Genomic DNA, 16,818 nt, shown 5'->3' on the forward strand with positions numbered 1-16,818 from the left:
ATGATGTATGAACTATGGTATCAATTGAATAATGATAATGTGATAGCTTGGTCTTCCTGGACTATCACATTATGATGTAATCTATGGATTTCCCTTCGAGGAAATCATGGATCGTTTCATTAAGCTTTACCTTATCTGGTTGTCTTCTGACTCTAAAGCTAAAACTTTATTGAGCTTAGCCTTAGTTCTCTTATGTAACGCTTCTGGATCAGTCAATGTAGTTTGTCAGAAGGTCAAAATTGATCATACATTGCCCTGCATAAGATATAAAAGTAGACAAACAAGGGTAAGCTTGTTTGAGCAGAGGTCAATGGTTATCTCGAACACATCATGTAACACCCTCGGTGTTACACCAGTAAATCATTGACTAAAACATGTCATGAGCATCATCTATATGCGTTAATGCATGTAATAAGGTGTGTAGATCAATTTTCATAACTGAAAACGATCAATAGAAATGTGAAATGAAAGTTAATTCAATAGTCATGTTATATCACTTAAGGTTTAAAACCAATTTTTATTAAGCAAAAATGCTATAGAACATGTATGTGATACTTGAATAAAGTTTGGAGTACAAACTTTGTAGATGACAATGAAATACCTATGGTCGAAAAATGATATTACTAGCTAAGATTTCCAATAGCTTAGAAATGCAATTTGAAATGGAGTTCAACTCAAAACTTAAATTTTTTTGAAGTTTGTTGACAGTTAGACATTGCTATGTTTAGCAAACTATTCTTAGGAATTCGGTTAAAGAGCAATGTAGTGCTATAGCTTGATTAAGTAGCCTCATATACCATCTTGAGTGTAGTGAAGACCATTTATGTTTAGGAGCAACGGGTTGGTCGCGGTAGAAGCTTTAAAATCCATACGCAACACATTTCTGGTTTGTTTCCCTCGTGTGGGCGTGGTCACCCCGCGTTAGTGGTTGTCGCCGCCATGTCGGTGCGCCTTGTGCGCGCCTGCATGTTGTGGCGCTGGGCTAGTAGTGTGCCATGGGATTAGTCATGGGCGCTGTCGTGTGAGGCCACCACTACTGCCGTGCGGCCGTGCTGCACTGCCACCCACCCTACGTGTTGCCGTGCTGCCCTGTTGCTATGTTGTGGTCGCTCTCCCTCGCTGCCGCTCATCATGTCATGTTGTAGGCCGCCTCAGTCGCTGCTCGCTACTGCCACTGCTGTGTGTTGCCGGCGTGCACTGTGAGGTGCTCCTGTTGCTGCTCAGCGTCATCGCCTCACCTTAATGGTACTATGGACACGCGGGCCATGCCTACGACTACCGTCTCACACACTGCACGTGGCTAGTTGTGGGGGGTGCGCTCGTCGTTTGTGCCTTGGATGAAAGCACTCGGTCACGAACATATGTGTCCCGCTAGGGCGCACAGCCATGCCACTGCCACCTCCATATTTTCCCCTACTGCACCTCTGCTCATCATAGTCACATTGTGGCCATCGAGGGCCTAAGCATAGGCACCAGCCATTAATTCTTCATGCTCGTGGGTTCACATGGTCACCAGCATCTCAACTGCCACCTCATCGCTTGGATTTGCATCGCTGGCAAGCCCCAATTTGGGAGCTTCCTCTCCACCGCACCATTTTAGGCCGTGTAAGGCCGTGGCCAGGGGTAGCCTCTAGCTCACCTTTCTAGGCCAATCTAGCTATGCCTCTAGTTTAGCCTCAATCCCCACTTCACCCTACGCCCGCATGTACACCTCTCCGCCTCTCTGTAGCCACTGACGTGGCCATGCCGTCTTGGAGCACCGCCGCATCCCACCACCCACACGTGGCCAGCCCTGTTTAGGGAACCTCTAGCCAAACCATCACCGCAACCACAACTAGGGTAATATAGTGATGCTATAGCGCTAGCTAGTTCACCCCGCGGTGGCTTAGGGTGGCTAGCATGGTTGTGCCACTGTCGCACATGGCCACGCATCGTTTTCACCACTTCCACGAGCTCTGCCGCTCCTGTTACCTAGGCTAGTGTAGGCACTAGATTTGTAGATAGGGGTCGGCCTATTAGTGGAGCCAGCATGGGTCCTTGCTTGCCATCGTGGTCATCCAATGCCAACGCCGCTGCATCGACGCACGTGGGGGTGGCCGGAGGACCGGACCATTGTAAAGGAGAGAAAGGGGAAGGGCTTATTTGCATAGGAGTAGTATGTAGGAATAGTGTTATGGACCTCGGGTTGAATTGCTAGTAGCTCATGGGTGTTTTTGCATTTGTGCTAGCACGCGTGGGCTCCCCTACCATGGGCCGCCTCATGTGTGTGGGCCGTGCCTCACCTGTGGGCCGTTGCGCATGGGTCACACCTCGCCCGTGGGCCAAATTAAGTTTATTTTTTTTGTGGAGAATAGAAATAGCTTTTCATTTGTAATTCTGAGTTGAACTTTGGTAAATCATATAAAATCATGCAGGTATCCAAAAATTGTGAAACTAATTTTGTTAAGTTCCTAAAATTGTGCTATATCTGTTAGTGTATTTAGTTTAGATATATATTTATTGATACCAGGAACTATTAAATCATTTGAGAGTGCTTAATATTATTAGGTTAAATATTGTAGGATTTTTTGTGGTAAATCGGTAATAGCTTTAGCTTTGAAATCTTTACAGTAGCTTCACTGCATTATTATGTGCTCACTGTAATTTTTGTAGCCTTCGAATAGGTTGATAAATAGGGTAGCTAAGTACTCCATGTTTTAGTATATACAAAATCATAAATAAAGTAAGAAATGCATTTTTGGTTGCTAAGATAATACTTGAATGTCTCATTCCTATTTAGTGGAAAGGATGGATAGCTTAGCATCTTAGTCATTAGATTTAGCTTAGTGGCTTGGTAGATTATTGTTATTTTAAGAGCTGTTGTTGCTAAAATGCTAAGTGTTGCATCATAATTGCATGCATGTAGAGAATGCGTTGGTGGAGTTCATGACCGCTAGAGAGTAGGAATATGAGGAGGTGATTGAAGAGTATGAGGAGGAGATCCTCGTGTAGGAGGAGGTCCTAGAGCCACCGACGACTAACATAGCTGACTAGTCGCCTGCCCAAGGCAAGCCCCGATGCATAACCCTTATTTTGAATAATCACTGGAAATATATATATGATGTGCATTTATGTTATAGGATTTATATTGAAATTACAAACATAGATATAACTACCTATGAGTCCTAATAGCTTAGGTCGAGTAGCTGCTATGCTTAGGTTTTTTGGTAGCGTGAGTAACCTGCCGTTACTCACAATAGGTGATTGTTATTATCACTCTCATGATAAAATAGTGAAAAGAAATGGAAACCAGGGCAGGGATATGGTACGGGTATTGGTGGGTGTAAGACATTATGTCCCACGGCCAATGGGGCATAGCTTGGTTGCACTATTTTCCCTCTCCGTTTCAGTTAATGATCGGCCGTTGCATTGGATTCTAGTCTGGTCACAAACTTATTATCCTGAGCACATACTTGTTTGTGGGAGCAGGGAAGGCTTGTTGCTCTCTTGTCCTAGGTTCTGGCTCTTTTCGGACTGATTGATTGGAGGTGGGGATGGTGGAGGTCTAAGCACCACACTAAGTCAGGGACTCAGGTGTGGGGGCTTGGAGTCCAAGTTTAGATGGGGACCTGGACCCCTTGATAGGAGAGTGATGGGTTGGTCCTATTTATGCCTGGGGTATGAGCAGGGCATGTGTTTTAGGGTACCCTAGCTGGGCACATTGATTTGCAAATCACCTGGGTAATCCGGTACGCCTTGTCTACAATCTAGCACCGTAGTAAGAACTGGAAGATGAAAGAAGGTGAAATGGATCTGTTTGCTCAACTCTTGCTTGAAAGTAGAATAGGTGCTTACCTAGAATGGTTAGATAATGAACTAATCATGACTACTAATAAGGAACATATATAAGGATTCACTACTAGTAAAGCTTTTGTGAAAATGAAACCCAGCAACCCATAAAACTTATCATATCCTTTGGAGTCAGGAAATTATTCCCACTAGTCGGGTAAGTCTTGCGAGTACATCGTGTACTTAGGGTTTATTTACCCCTGTTGCAGGTGCAGTTTGAAGAGTAGCTGTTGTGTGGAGGATTCTATTGGTGGGCATAGACGGATCCTTGTATTCTACCATTAGATGTTTATTGTAATTCTGCTTTTTTAATTCTGCACTCTGAACTTAGTATTGTAATAGTGTATTTCTAAGAACTCAGGTTGTATGAAATGTACTAAGTATTGTAAACTCATTCTCATTATTGGATCCTAGGAGAAAAAATGTGGATTATTCGAGTTCTCCCTTGGGGTCTGCTCGATGGAACCGTCCGATGTAGCTTGTTTTTTTTGGTGCTTAGTGTCTGGTGGAAGATGGACACCTCTGGAAATGTGCTATTTTGGGCGGTTCTGCCATAGGTGGTATCAGAGCCAATAATGAGTCTACAAGTTTCATAACTCTTTTCAAAACCTAAAATTTGACCAACAAAAGTTTTGCAAAAAGTAGGATGCGATAAAATTATGTAAATAAGTATAAGCCCTAGTAATATGGTCTATCTAGGATAGCGGCACTGGTTTTATCTTATCAAGTTTCTGTAGGTACACTAACTTACTCTACGTAAGAATCGCTTAGCGTATGGAAAGTGAGTGTGCAATGTGCCAAAAATTTTTGCGAGTGCCGCTATATTCTAGCTTGAGTGAACAGGTAGGCCGATGCATGCATCATGAAAGGAGAATCTTCCTTAAACTAAACTCCCCAACATGTATAATTTGGATTAGTGAATTGATAGGATAACCTAAAAGAATGCTTTTATAAAAGTCTTTTCATTTCTCTAATCTCTTGTTTCTAATCTGGAGGGTTGTCCCTAATGGTTGGTTCCTATCTATTTATAGATGAACCTAAGGTCTAGTCGTGGGAGTACCAGCGATAGGGTGGACTCGGGTGATAATGGTCATGGTGAGGGCATTGTCAAAACCAATGGGGAGAGTCATGAGGCCCCACTTCTGGCTCCTCCACCACCACCGCCACCTCCGATGACCCATGCGGCGATGATGGTGGAGATCCTGGCTGCTTGGCATGAGTCAGCCCGTGCCTTGGAGATGCTTGCCCAGGCCATTGGTGGCTTTGCCCGTGGAGGCCACGGAGGTAATGGCAGGAACAGGGGTGGTGCCCGTGGTCCTGAGGGGCCCTATTCTTACCTAGGAATTCTTGAAGACCCACCCACCTAGGTTCTCACCGACTGCTAATCCTCTAGATGTGGAGCATTGGCTTCATATTCTAGAGCAGAAGTTTTAGCCACTCACTATAACTAAGGAGTAGAAGGTGTGCTTTGCAGCATAGTAGTTGTTGGGTGCTGCCAGTGCATGGTAGGGACACGTTCAAGGCCATGTAGCCGATGGATCACCATGTGACTTGGTAGGAGTTTACTGCTACTTTCAGAGAGTACTACAATCCTGCTAGTGTGCTGAATAGGAAGTTGACGGAGTTCCTGGACCTGAAGCAAGGGAGTATGTCTATGATGGGTTACGTGAACAAGTTCAACCATCTAGCGTAGTATGTTGGGACCCACATCGATACTGATGAGAAGAAGAGGGACCGTTTCTATCATGGCCCTTCTTGCAGTCTATAGAAGGAGCTGTACATAGGGAACTACTAGACTTTTGGTGCTATAATGAATCCTACTATTGTCATAGAGGGACTTCAGCATGACACCCAGGCTGAGTGGAAGTGTAAGTGGGTGATTACTGGGTCTTCCAGTCACCCCTAGGCTCAGAAGGTGCAGGTTGTTAGGCGGGTGCCCTATCAGTCGTTGGGTGGGCAGTCATTATGTTAGCCTCAGTAGACCTACCAAGCACCTCCCACTTAGTACCATGCTCCTACTCAGTAGGCATAACAACAATAGCCCTAGGGATAGCAGGTTCTGTCATGTTAGGGTTAGGGGAACAAGATAGGTGCTTGTTTCAAGCATGGCAAGGAAGGCCACTATGCTCGGGAGTGTCCACAGAACTAGCCTTCATAGTCTGCTTAGCCCTTAGCCAACTCCCATCTGATCAAGCAGACGATCATCAAGAAGAAGGTGACCGTAAGCTACTTTGGGCAAGTCAACTTCACTTAGGATGAGGAAATCTAGCAGTATGAGCTGGTGATGGCTAGTATGTTTACCATAGATTCCCATCTAGCATATCTGTTGTTTGATTCTGGTGCATCACATTCATTCATGAGCATGGGGTTTGCACCTATTGCCTATAGAATTAGTACTCTAGGTGAATAGTTGTGCATTAATACTCAGACAGACATAGTCAGATTAGTGCTAGCCACTCACACTTACCTGCCTCCTAGTTCATGGTGCTGCCTGGGCAAGGAATAGATGGAATTCTAGGCATGAACTGGTTGCGTGTTTATGGGGTAGTCTTTAGACCTTAAGCATAGAGTTGTTGAGTTACGACTTCCTTCTTTTGAGGATAGGATGTGTCTTCTTATGCCCTTAGATCTAGCCTTACTAGTTGCTGCTCATGTTGAAGTTTCTCTTGATCTTGCCTCTATTCCTGTGGTCTATGAGTTTCTAGATGTCTTCCCTAAAGACCTACCTGGGTTGCCACCTGGATAGAAATGTGGAGTTTTCCATTGAGTTAGAACCTAGCACTGCTCCTATTTTAGGGCGCCCATACCGCATGGCCCCAAAGGAATTGGTAGAAATGAAGAAGCAGTTAGAGGATTTGTTGGAAAAGGGATTCATCTATCCTAGCTCTTCACCATAGGGTTGTCTAGCCATTTTTGTGAAGAAGAAGGATGGCACTCTTCAGATGTGTGTGGATTACCGCCCTCTCAATGCGGTAAACATTAAGAACAAGTATCCTTTACCTCATAATGATACATTGTTCGAATCAATTGGTTGGTGTCAAGGTGTTTTCAAATATTGATCTTCCTTCTGGGTATCATCAAATTAAGATCCGACCACAAGATATACCAAAGATAGCTTTCTCTACTAGGTATGGGCTATATGAATACCTAGTCATGTCTTTTGGTCTCACCAATGCTCCTAGCATTCTTCATGTATCTCATGAATTTAGTCTTCATGCCAGAGTTGGACAAGTTTGTAGTGGTGTTCATTGATGATATTTTGATATACTCCAAGAACAAGGAAGAGCATGCCCAACATCTTCAGGGTAGTAGTAGCTTGATTAAGGGAACATAAGTTGTATGCCAAATTCAGCAAGTGTGAGTATTGGTTAGATCGAGTGCAGTTTTTGGGACATGTCCTAACACATGAAGGTAAATCTATAGATCCAAGCAAGGTGCAAGATGTGTTAAATTGGAAGTCTGCAAAGTCAATGCATTAGATTCGCTACTTCCTTAGCCTTGCTGGTTATTATCGGTGCTTCATTCCAAACTTTTCCAAAATAGCCCAACCAATGACCAAGTTGCTCCTAGAAAGATGTCAAGTTTGTATGGAGTCTGGCTTGTGAAGAAGTTTTCCAAGCCTTGAAGGAATTTCTTACCATCTGCTCCTGTTCTTGCCCAACCAGATATTGACAAGCCATTTGATGTGTATTGTGATGCCTCAAGGACTAGATTGGGATGTGTGCTTATGTAGGATGGACAGTGTGATAGCTTATGCTTCATGCCAGCTGAAAAACACAAGGTGAATTATCCCACCCATGATTTAGAGTTAGCTGCTATGGTGCATGCTCTAAAATTTGGAGGCATTATTTGTTGGGAAATAAAGTGCATATTTATATGGATCATAAGAGCCTTAAATATATTTTCACTCAGTCCTGAGCTGAACATGAGGCAATAGAGATGGTTGGAGCTGATCAAGGATTATAAATTGGGGGTTCATTACCATCCTGGAAAAGCTAATGTGGTGGCTGATGCCTTAACTCAGAAGTCGCATCTAGTTGAAGAAGAATCCTTGTCTCTTCAGCCACACTGAGGTGCTAGCTCACTTTGCTCTAGTCTCGGACCTCCTTGAGCAAATTATTATAGAGCAAAAGCATGATGTTTCAGAAATGACGCATATCAAGAAGTTAATTGCCGAAGGGCATGGTCCACATTTTAGTATTGATGATCAAGGTGTAGTGAGGTTCAAGAATAGATTGGTTGTTCCATCAAGTGAGGAGCTTATAAGAAAATTTTTGGATGAAGCTCACAACTCCAAGTTGTCCATCCATCCAGGAAGTAATAAGATGTACAATGATTTATGCCACTTGTATTGGTGGTCAAATATGAAGTAGGATATCACTAGGTACATTGTGGAATGCGACACTTGTGGAAGAGTTAAGGCAGATCATATGTGTACACTAGGATTTTTGCAGCCCTTCCCTATCGCTATTTGGAAATGGGAGGATATTTCTATGGATTTCATTGTGGGTTTACACCACATGGCCAAGGGCTATAACTCTATTTGGGTCGTTGTGGATCTCCTTACCAAGTTCACTCATTTTCTCCTGGTGGATACCAGATATTTAGCAAAGAAGTATGCCAAGTTGTATTTTGACCGGATTGTGACCCTACATGGAGTTCCTCTTACTATCATCTCTAATAGACAATCAGTCTTTGTCTCTCGTTTTTGGGAGTAACTTCAGGAGTGTCTTGGTACTAGTCTCCTCCGAAGTTCACCTTATCATCCACAAACTGATGGTAAGACAAAAAGGGTAAATTAGGTACTTGAGGATATGTTGAGAGCTTATGCCATTTCTTTTCCTAAGAAGTGGGACAAATGCTTGAACTTAGCTGAGTTTTCTTACAACAATAGCTATCAAGAAAGCATTCGTATGGCACCCTTTGAAGCCCTATATGGCAAGAAATGTAGAACACCACTTAACTGGGTTGAAGTAGGTGACCGTGGATATTTTGGGCCTGATTTTATCAAGGAAGCTTGAGAGCAAGTTAGTATTATTCAGAGCCATTTGAAGGCAGCTCAGAGCCGTTAGAAGCTTTATGCGGACAAGCGAAGAAGGCCCTTGCAATTTGAAGTTGGTGATCATGTGTATCTCAAAGTGTCACCCATGAGAGGGGTGCATCGATTTGGTGTCTGCAGGGAAGCTAGCCCCTCGCTATGTTGAAACTTACAAGAGTTTGGCCGGTGTGGTTCTGCTGCCTACCGTATCTAACTCTCGGATATTTTGTTCAGCAATACATAATGTCTTCCATGTTTCCTAGTTAAAGAAATGTTTCGGGTCCCCGTTGAAGCAGTGGAAATTGAAGGACTTCCTCTCTAGCCTGACTTGTCTTATATTGAGCATTCTGTCAAGATCTTAGATGAAAAGAAAGAGTGACTAGAAATAATGTGAAGTTTTATAAAGTTCAGTGGTAAAATCACTCCAAGGACGAGGCAACGTGGGAACAAGAAAGTAATATCTTGAAGCATTATCCCCACCATCTTTCTAGTTCCGTGAGGTAATTGTTTAAATTCGAATGTATTTCTTATCTCTTTTCCCACACTAGGCACATGAAATCTCAGGACGAGATTTTGTTTAAAGGGGTAGATTTGTAACACCGTAGGTGTTACACCGTAAATCATTAACAAAAACATGTCATGAGCATCATGTTTATGTGTTAATGCATGTAATAAGGTGTGTAGATCAATTTCTATAACTCGAAACGATCAACGGAAATGTGAAATGAAAGTTAATTCAATAGTCATGTTATATCACTTAAGGTTTAAAACCAATTGTTATTAAGCAAAAATGCTATAGAACATGTATGTGAAACTTGACTAAAGTTTGGAGTACAAACTTTGTAGATGACAATGAAATACCTAGGGGTCGAAAAATGATATTACTAGCTAAGATTTCCAATAGCTTAGAAATGCAATTTGAAATAGAGTTCAACTCAAAACTTAGAAAAATTTGAAGTTTGTTGAAGTTAGACATTGCTATGTTTAGCAAACTATTCTGAGGAATTGGGTTAAAGAGCGATGTAGTGCTATAGCTTGATTAAGTAGCCTCATATAGCCATCTTGAGTGTAGTGAAGACCAGTTTATGTTTAGGAGTAACAGGTTGGTCGTGGTAGAAGCTTTAAAATCCAGTGCACAACACGTTTCTGGTTTGTTTCCCTCGCCTAGGCGCGGTCACCCTATGTCAGTGGTTGTTGTCAGCCGTGTTGGTGTGCCTCGCGCGTGCCCGTGTGTTGCCGCACTAGGTCTAGTCGTGTCCCATGGGATTAGTTGTGGGCGTTGCCATGTGAGGACGCCGCTACTGCCGCCTGACCTGCGCGTTGCCATGCTGCCCCGTTGCTGTGTTGCTGTCGCTGTGGCCGCACTGCCTCGCTATCGCTCATCGTGTCGTGCTACGGTCTGCCTCATCGCTGCTCACTATGCTGCTGCCACGTGTTGCAGGTGTGCACATGGGGTGCTCCCATTGCGCTCGTGTCGTCGCCTTGCCTTAATGGCACTATGACCACATGGGCCATGCCATGCCTGCCGTTTTGCACATGCATGTGGCCAGTTGTGGAGGGCATGCTCATCATTTGTGCCTTGGACAGAAGCACTCAGTCGCGACATACACATCCCGCCAGGGTGCACAACCATGCCACTATCGTCGCCGTATTTTACCCATCGCAGTCATATCGCGGCCACTAGGGGCCCAAGCGCGGGCACCAGCCATCAATTCTTCATGCTCGTGGGTGTACCCGATCGCTAGTGTCTTAACCACCACCTCACTGCTTTTATTTGCATCACAACAAGGCCCAATTTGGGAGCTTCCTCTCCGCCATGCCATTTTAGGTTGCGTAAGGCCATGGTAAGGGGCTGCCTCTAGCTCACCTTTCTAGGCCAATCCAACTATGCCTCTAGTTTAGCCTCAATCCCCACTTTGCCCTATGCCCCCACGTACACCTCTCTGCCTCACCGTAGCCACTAACGTGGCCACGCCGTCTTGGAGCGCTGCCTGCATCCTACCACCCGCCTGTGGCCAGCCCTGTTCAGGGAACCTCTGGCCAAACCATCACCGTAGCCACAACTAGGGTAAGATAGTGATGCTATAGCACTAGCTAGTTCACCCCATGGTGGCTTAGGGTGGCCAACATGGTCGCGCCACTATCGCGCATGGCCACGCACCGTGGTCACCACTTCTGCGAGCTCCGCTGCTCCTGTAACCTAGGCTAGTGTAGGTGCTAGGGTTGTAGATGAGGGTCAGGCCCGTTAGTGGAGCCAGCGTGGGTCCCCTGCTGGCTGGTGTGACCATCTAGTGCCATCACTGCCATTGTCGTTGCGCAGTGGGGTGGCTGGTGGACCAGACCATTGTAAAGGAGAGAAAGGGGAAGGGCTTATTTGCATAGGAGTTGTCTGTACAAATAGTGTTGTGGACCTCAGGTTGAATTGCTGGTAGCTCAAGGGTGTTTTTGCATATGCGCCAACGCACGCGGGCTCCCCGATGTGGGTCGCACCTCGCCTATCGGCCGCTAAGCGTTCGTGCACACGCACGTGTTCCTCGTGGGCCAAATTGAGTTTATTTTTTCGTGGAGAATAGAAATAGCTTTTCATTTGTAATTCTGAGCTGAACTTTGGTCAATCATATAAAATCATGTAGGTATCCAAAAATTGTGAAACTAATTTTAGTTAAGTTCCTAAAATTGTGCTCTATCTATTAGTGTATTTAGTTCATATATATATTTGTTGATACCAAGAACTATTAAATCATTTAAGAGTGCTTAATATTATTAGGTTCAATATTGTAGGAATTTTTGTGGTAAATGGGTAATAGCTTTAGCTTTGAAGTCTTTACAGTAGCTTCAATGTATTCTTATGTGCTCACTATAATTTTTGTAGCCTTCGAATAGGTTGATAAATAGGGTATCTAAGTACTCCTTATTTAGTATATGTGAAATCATAAATAAAGTAAGAAATGCATTTTTGTTAGCTAAGTGTTGAATCATCATTGCATGCTTGTAGAGAATGCGTTGGTGGAGTTCGTGACCACTAGGAGAGCAGGAATATGAGGAGGTGATTGAAGAGGATGAGGAGGAGATCCTCATGCAGGAGGAGGTCCTAGAGCCACCGACGACTTGACATAGCTGACCACCCACCTGCCCAAGGCAAGCCCCAGTGCATAACCCTTATTTTGAATAATCACTAGAAATATATATATGATGTGCATTTACGTTACATGATTTATATTCAAACTACATGCATAGATATACCTACCTATGAGTCCTACTAGCTTAGGTCGAGTAGCTACTATGCTTAGTTTTTTTCGATAGCATGGGTAACCTGTCGTTACTCACAATAGGTGATTATTATTATCACTCTCGTGATAAAATGGTGAAAAGAAATGGAGACCAGGCTAGGATATGGTATCAGTATTGGTGGGTGTAAGAGGTTTTGTCCCATGGCCAACGGGGCATAGCTTGGTTACACTATTTTCCCTGTCCGTGTCGGTTATGGAACGGCTATTGCATTGGATTCTAGTTAGGTCATAGAGTTATTATCCTAAGCACATACTTGTTTATGGGAGCAGAGAAGGCTCATTGCTCTCTTGTCGTGGGTTCCAGTTCTTTCTGGACCGACTGATTGGAGGCGGGCATGGTGGAGGTCTAAGCACCACACTGAGTCCGGGGACTTAGGTGTTGGAGCTTGGAGTCCAAGTTTGGATGGGGACCTAGACCCTTGATAGGAGAGTGATGGGTTGGCCCTGCTTGTGCCTAGGGTATGAGCAGGGAGTGTGTTTTGTGGTACCCAGCTAGGGCACATTGATTCATGAATCGCCAGGTAATCTAGTATGACTTGTCAACAATCTAGCACTGTAGTAAGAACTAGAAGATGAAAGATGGTGAAATGGATTTGTTTGCTCAACTCTTGCTTGAAAGTAGAATAGGTGCTTACCTAGAATGGTTAGATAATGAACTAATCATGACTACTAAGTGCTAAGGAACATACATAAGGATTCACTACCAGTAATGCTTTTGCGAAAAGGAAACTAGCAACCCATAAAACATATCATATCCTTTGGAGTCGGGAAATTATTCCCACTAGTCGGGTAAGTCTTGCGAGTACATCATGTACTCATGGTTTATTTACCCCTATTGTAGGTGCAGTTTGAAGAGTAGCTGTTGTGTGGAGGATTCTTCTAGTGGGCATAGATGGATCCTTGTATTCTACCATTAGATGTTTATTATAATTCCACTATTTAAATTCCACACTCTGAACTTAGTATTGTAATAGTGTATTTCTAAGAACTCTAGTTGTATGAAATGGACTAAGTATTGTAAACTTATTCTCATTATTGGATCCTAGAGGAAAAATGTGGATTATTCGAGTTCTCCCTTGGGGTGTGCTCAACTGAACCGTCCAATGTAGCTTGTTTTCGGGGTGCTTAGTGTCTGGTGGAAGACGGGCGCCTCTAGGAAACATGCTATTTTGGGTGGTTCTGCCACACATCTATAAGTATAAGTTTATCAATACTTCCTTTTTGCCTAGCTACCTTCCTCGGCAACGGCACCTAGAAATGCTTGTTGGTATTTATTAACTTGTCACTTGTTTTAAGTAGCCACCTAATGTATAGTCTACATTTCTTAACGTTACTTTACTAGGCCAAAGATGTTTGTTGGTACTACTTAGCATTACTACTAGAATAACACTAAGTATTTCTTTATTATTTATGTGACTAGGAAGAATATATTTATATATGAATGAAAGGTATCTGTAAGCGCATAGATAATATACTATTGTAGCACTTCACCCGGGAGTATTCTAGGTATCATTATTTATATTTTTACCATAGGGAAGATTGGCTAGGACATGTATTTATAACTTATATGATTGATGGAGAAGTAAACCATAACCAATATTCTACTCATAACAGGGGTAAGTCAATAGGTAAATGTATATGAATAATAAATAATAACTAATCATTTATCACTCAGAGTACTCCATTCTATGGCATTAACATGATTAAGTAGAATATTAGATGAATAATTCCTAAGTCATTCTTAATTACAAGTCAAGGCATACATTGATTAGTGCAATTACACCTAGTAGTCATGGCTAAGATAAACTTCATATCTACACATAAGGGATATTACTAAGGAAGATTAAGAATAGAGCTTGTCTTCCTTCGTAACTAGATCCTACTTGTATACCTATATTCGGGGAGTGGACTAAAAAGGACTCAATGGGAGTGTCACATCTGTGATCTACCACATGATCCAAAATATAGGGTGTATCCGTAGGTAAACAACGTATAAGCACCATGCTTACACAATGTCGACCACTCACCCATGGTACCTTAGAGTGAGTGCTATACAAACTTATGCATGAACATGATGATAATCTAACTATACTAAGCATATAATCAAAGTAGACGATGAACATTATAACGAAGAACATGAATAAGATGAATACTAATATTGTCATAAGCAATTGTATCTAGCATATAAAAATAATGGAGGTACAAAAGAGAGGGGGTACAAAGATTATACCAAACCACGCTCTTGACAAGATCAGGAATCCAAGTGAAGCTTGCTTGCCTCCCTCTAGACCTGGCCTAACTAGATATGCACTAGAATATGGTGGAGCTCTAAGGATGATTAGGGTTACTTCTCAAATGACTTATGATTATGCCTAGGGGGGTGGCAAGGGCTAGGTATATATAGCCCGGAGCGTCCAATGTGAGCCCTTGGATCAAACGGACTTAAGGAACAATGTAGAGGCAACCTAGGAGGTGGTGGAGAACCGACATTCGAAGGAAGGGCTAATAGATGGGGCTAGGGGCCCGGTTGGCTTATAGGTGGGCCAATCGGCCCCACATGGTACCTCCTAGGCCTTTGCCTTGGTGTAGAGTCCTCTTGAGTCTTCTAGAGTCTTCTGGTGTCTGTTTCGCTGCGGATAAGTGCGATTAAATCTGACACGTAGGTCCACCTCGACGATTTTCTATATAAACCCTATAGAAAATATAGATTCACCAAAACTTGTGGAATTTGTTAGTTCAAACCCCTAAACCTTTGTTGGTGATTATATTTATGCCCTTATACTTGTTATACTAATGGTTTATAATGGTTGTTAACTACCGTCAACAATGACGTTAAACCTTCTATTTTTGAATTAATATTTTCTAAAATTTTATCATTAGAGGCAAGCTTCTTTGTTAGGTTTTCATTTATTTGAGCTTGCCCTAACACAAGATCTATCAAGGAGGGTTGATTTGCAAAATTTGAATTGTAAGCAAAGTTACCTTCCTGATATTGTGGGTGCGACTGATTCCACCCTGGACCTCCTTATGAATGGAAGCCAGTTGTTGATGTAGATGTCATCCTCATGGGTCTCAGGGCTATCATTTCATGAATGTCCACTTTCACTATAGACCTCGCATGTCATACGCAAGTCCATGGCCTTGATGATGCCATACATTGCCTCCTTCTCATGGGCACGCTCAGTCAAGCTTTCTTAATAGGAGGTCCATTTTTGTGGCAATCATATCCATCTCCTTCATGGTATGCATGCCTTTCTATTGTTCATCTTGGAGCCTCTCATGGCCCCACCCTTAATTGGATACCATTTTCTCAATAAGAGCCATAGCTCAAGTAATGGTGAGCGAGAGGAAGGCTCCTCTAGTAGCGGCATCTATGTGTCCTCTTGACATGGGGGTTAACCCATTGTAGAAGTTCTAGAGGACTAGCCAATTCTCTGTCCTGTGGTGTGGGTAGGCAAGGATGTATTCTTGTAGCCTCTCCCATGCCTCACGACAGGATTCTATAGCATTTTGCTAGGAAACTTAAATTCTTCCCCTTAGGGCATTGGTTTTGCCCATGGGGAAGAACTTCATGAGGAACTCCATGGAACACTTGGTCCATATGTTGATAGCTTCCTTCTCCTTGTAGAACCATTGCTTTGCCTTCTCCACTGAGGGAGAAGGGAAACAGACGGAGCCTGATGCTTTTAGGTGCTACGTCTTTGATGATGATTGTTTCACATAGCTTAAGGAAGTGTTGAAGGTGCATGTTTGCATCCTCACTAGGCAAACCATAGAATGGGTTTGCCTACACCATCATGATGAGGCTAGTCCTAAGCTTGAAGTTTTCTTTGCCCATGTTGATAGCGGGCCAATAAGCACGTTGGCAATAGCAGGGACAGAGTAGTTGCATAGTGACATGGCCATGGAGGAAGTAGCAGATGGTGCGGGGGCAACTAGGTTTGTTTATCGATGGAGTGGTAGAAGAAGAAATGGTATGGGACCGGTTCTTCCTTAGGAGTGCCTCTAGATTTTTGGTGAAGTTTGTCAGCAAGTCGAAAACTAGTCTAACACTATCCTGTTTTCACCCACAATAGGAGAAACAAGCAAAGTTATCCTATTATGAGCGATGGCTACTACACATGCATATTTTTATGAACATGTCCTATTAGATTCTTTTAACCAATGCCTTCCCTAGCAACAGCACTAGAAATGGTTGTTGGCATTTCTTAGCGCAATCACCAAGTATGGAGATAGAATCCATCCCTGGCAACATGGTGCTAGAAATGCTTGTTGGCGTTTCTTAGCGTTACCACTAGTATTTGTGTTTCCTAGCAATTGCACTAGAAATGTCATGATGATATTTCTGAACACATGCAGAAATATTCCGTAAGCACACGGACATATCATTTTAGCATTTCACCTGGAAGTATTTGGGTACCATTCATTTATATTTTCCCTAAAGGAAGGCATGGTGTAAAAGTCTCTAGTAGGGACATAGTCAATATAACATGACTGTATAATAGACCAAAGTTCATAACAGGGATAAGCCATGATAAATATTGGATAGTGTGACACAAACACACACTCAAGCCAATCTCAAGGATAAAGATAAAAGAAAGAATAAATAATTAAAGAATATACCTAAACTGGAGCAGGCTTTCTCATATAGCTATGCTAAGA

The 16,818-nt window shown here is 43.0% G+C and overlaps 1 non-coding gene across 1 annotated transcript; it reads left to right on the forward strand.

The window, feature by feature from the left end:
* Positions 1-15,592: 15,592 nt before the first annotated feature.
* LOC136540994 (small nucleolar RNA R71) lies at positions 15,593-15,699 on the forward strand. Its single transcript, XR_010780110.1, has one exon. It is a non-coding gene; the product is annotated as a small nucleolar RNA R71 (small nucleolar RNA).
* The last annotated feature ends 1,119 nt before the right edge of the window (positions 15,700-16,818 follow it).

This window comes from Miscanthus floridulus, chromosome 2 (genome assembly GCF_019320115.1).
Source record: "Miscanthus floridulus cultivar M001 chromosome 2, ASM1932011v1, whole genome shotgun sequence".
Classification (NCBI taxonomy): domain Eukaryota; kingdom Viridiplantae; phylum Streptophyta; class Magnoliopsida; order Poales; family Poaceae; genus Miscanthus; species Miscanthus floridulus.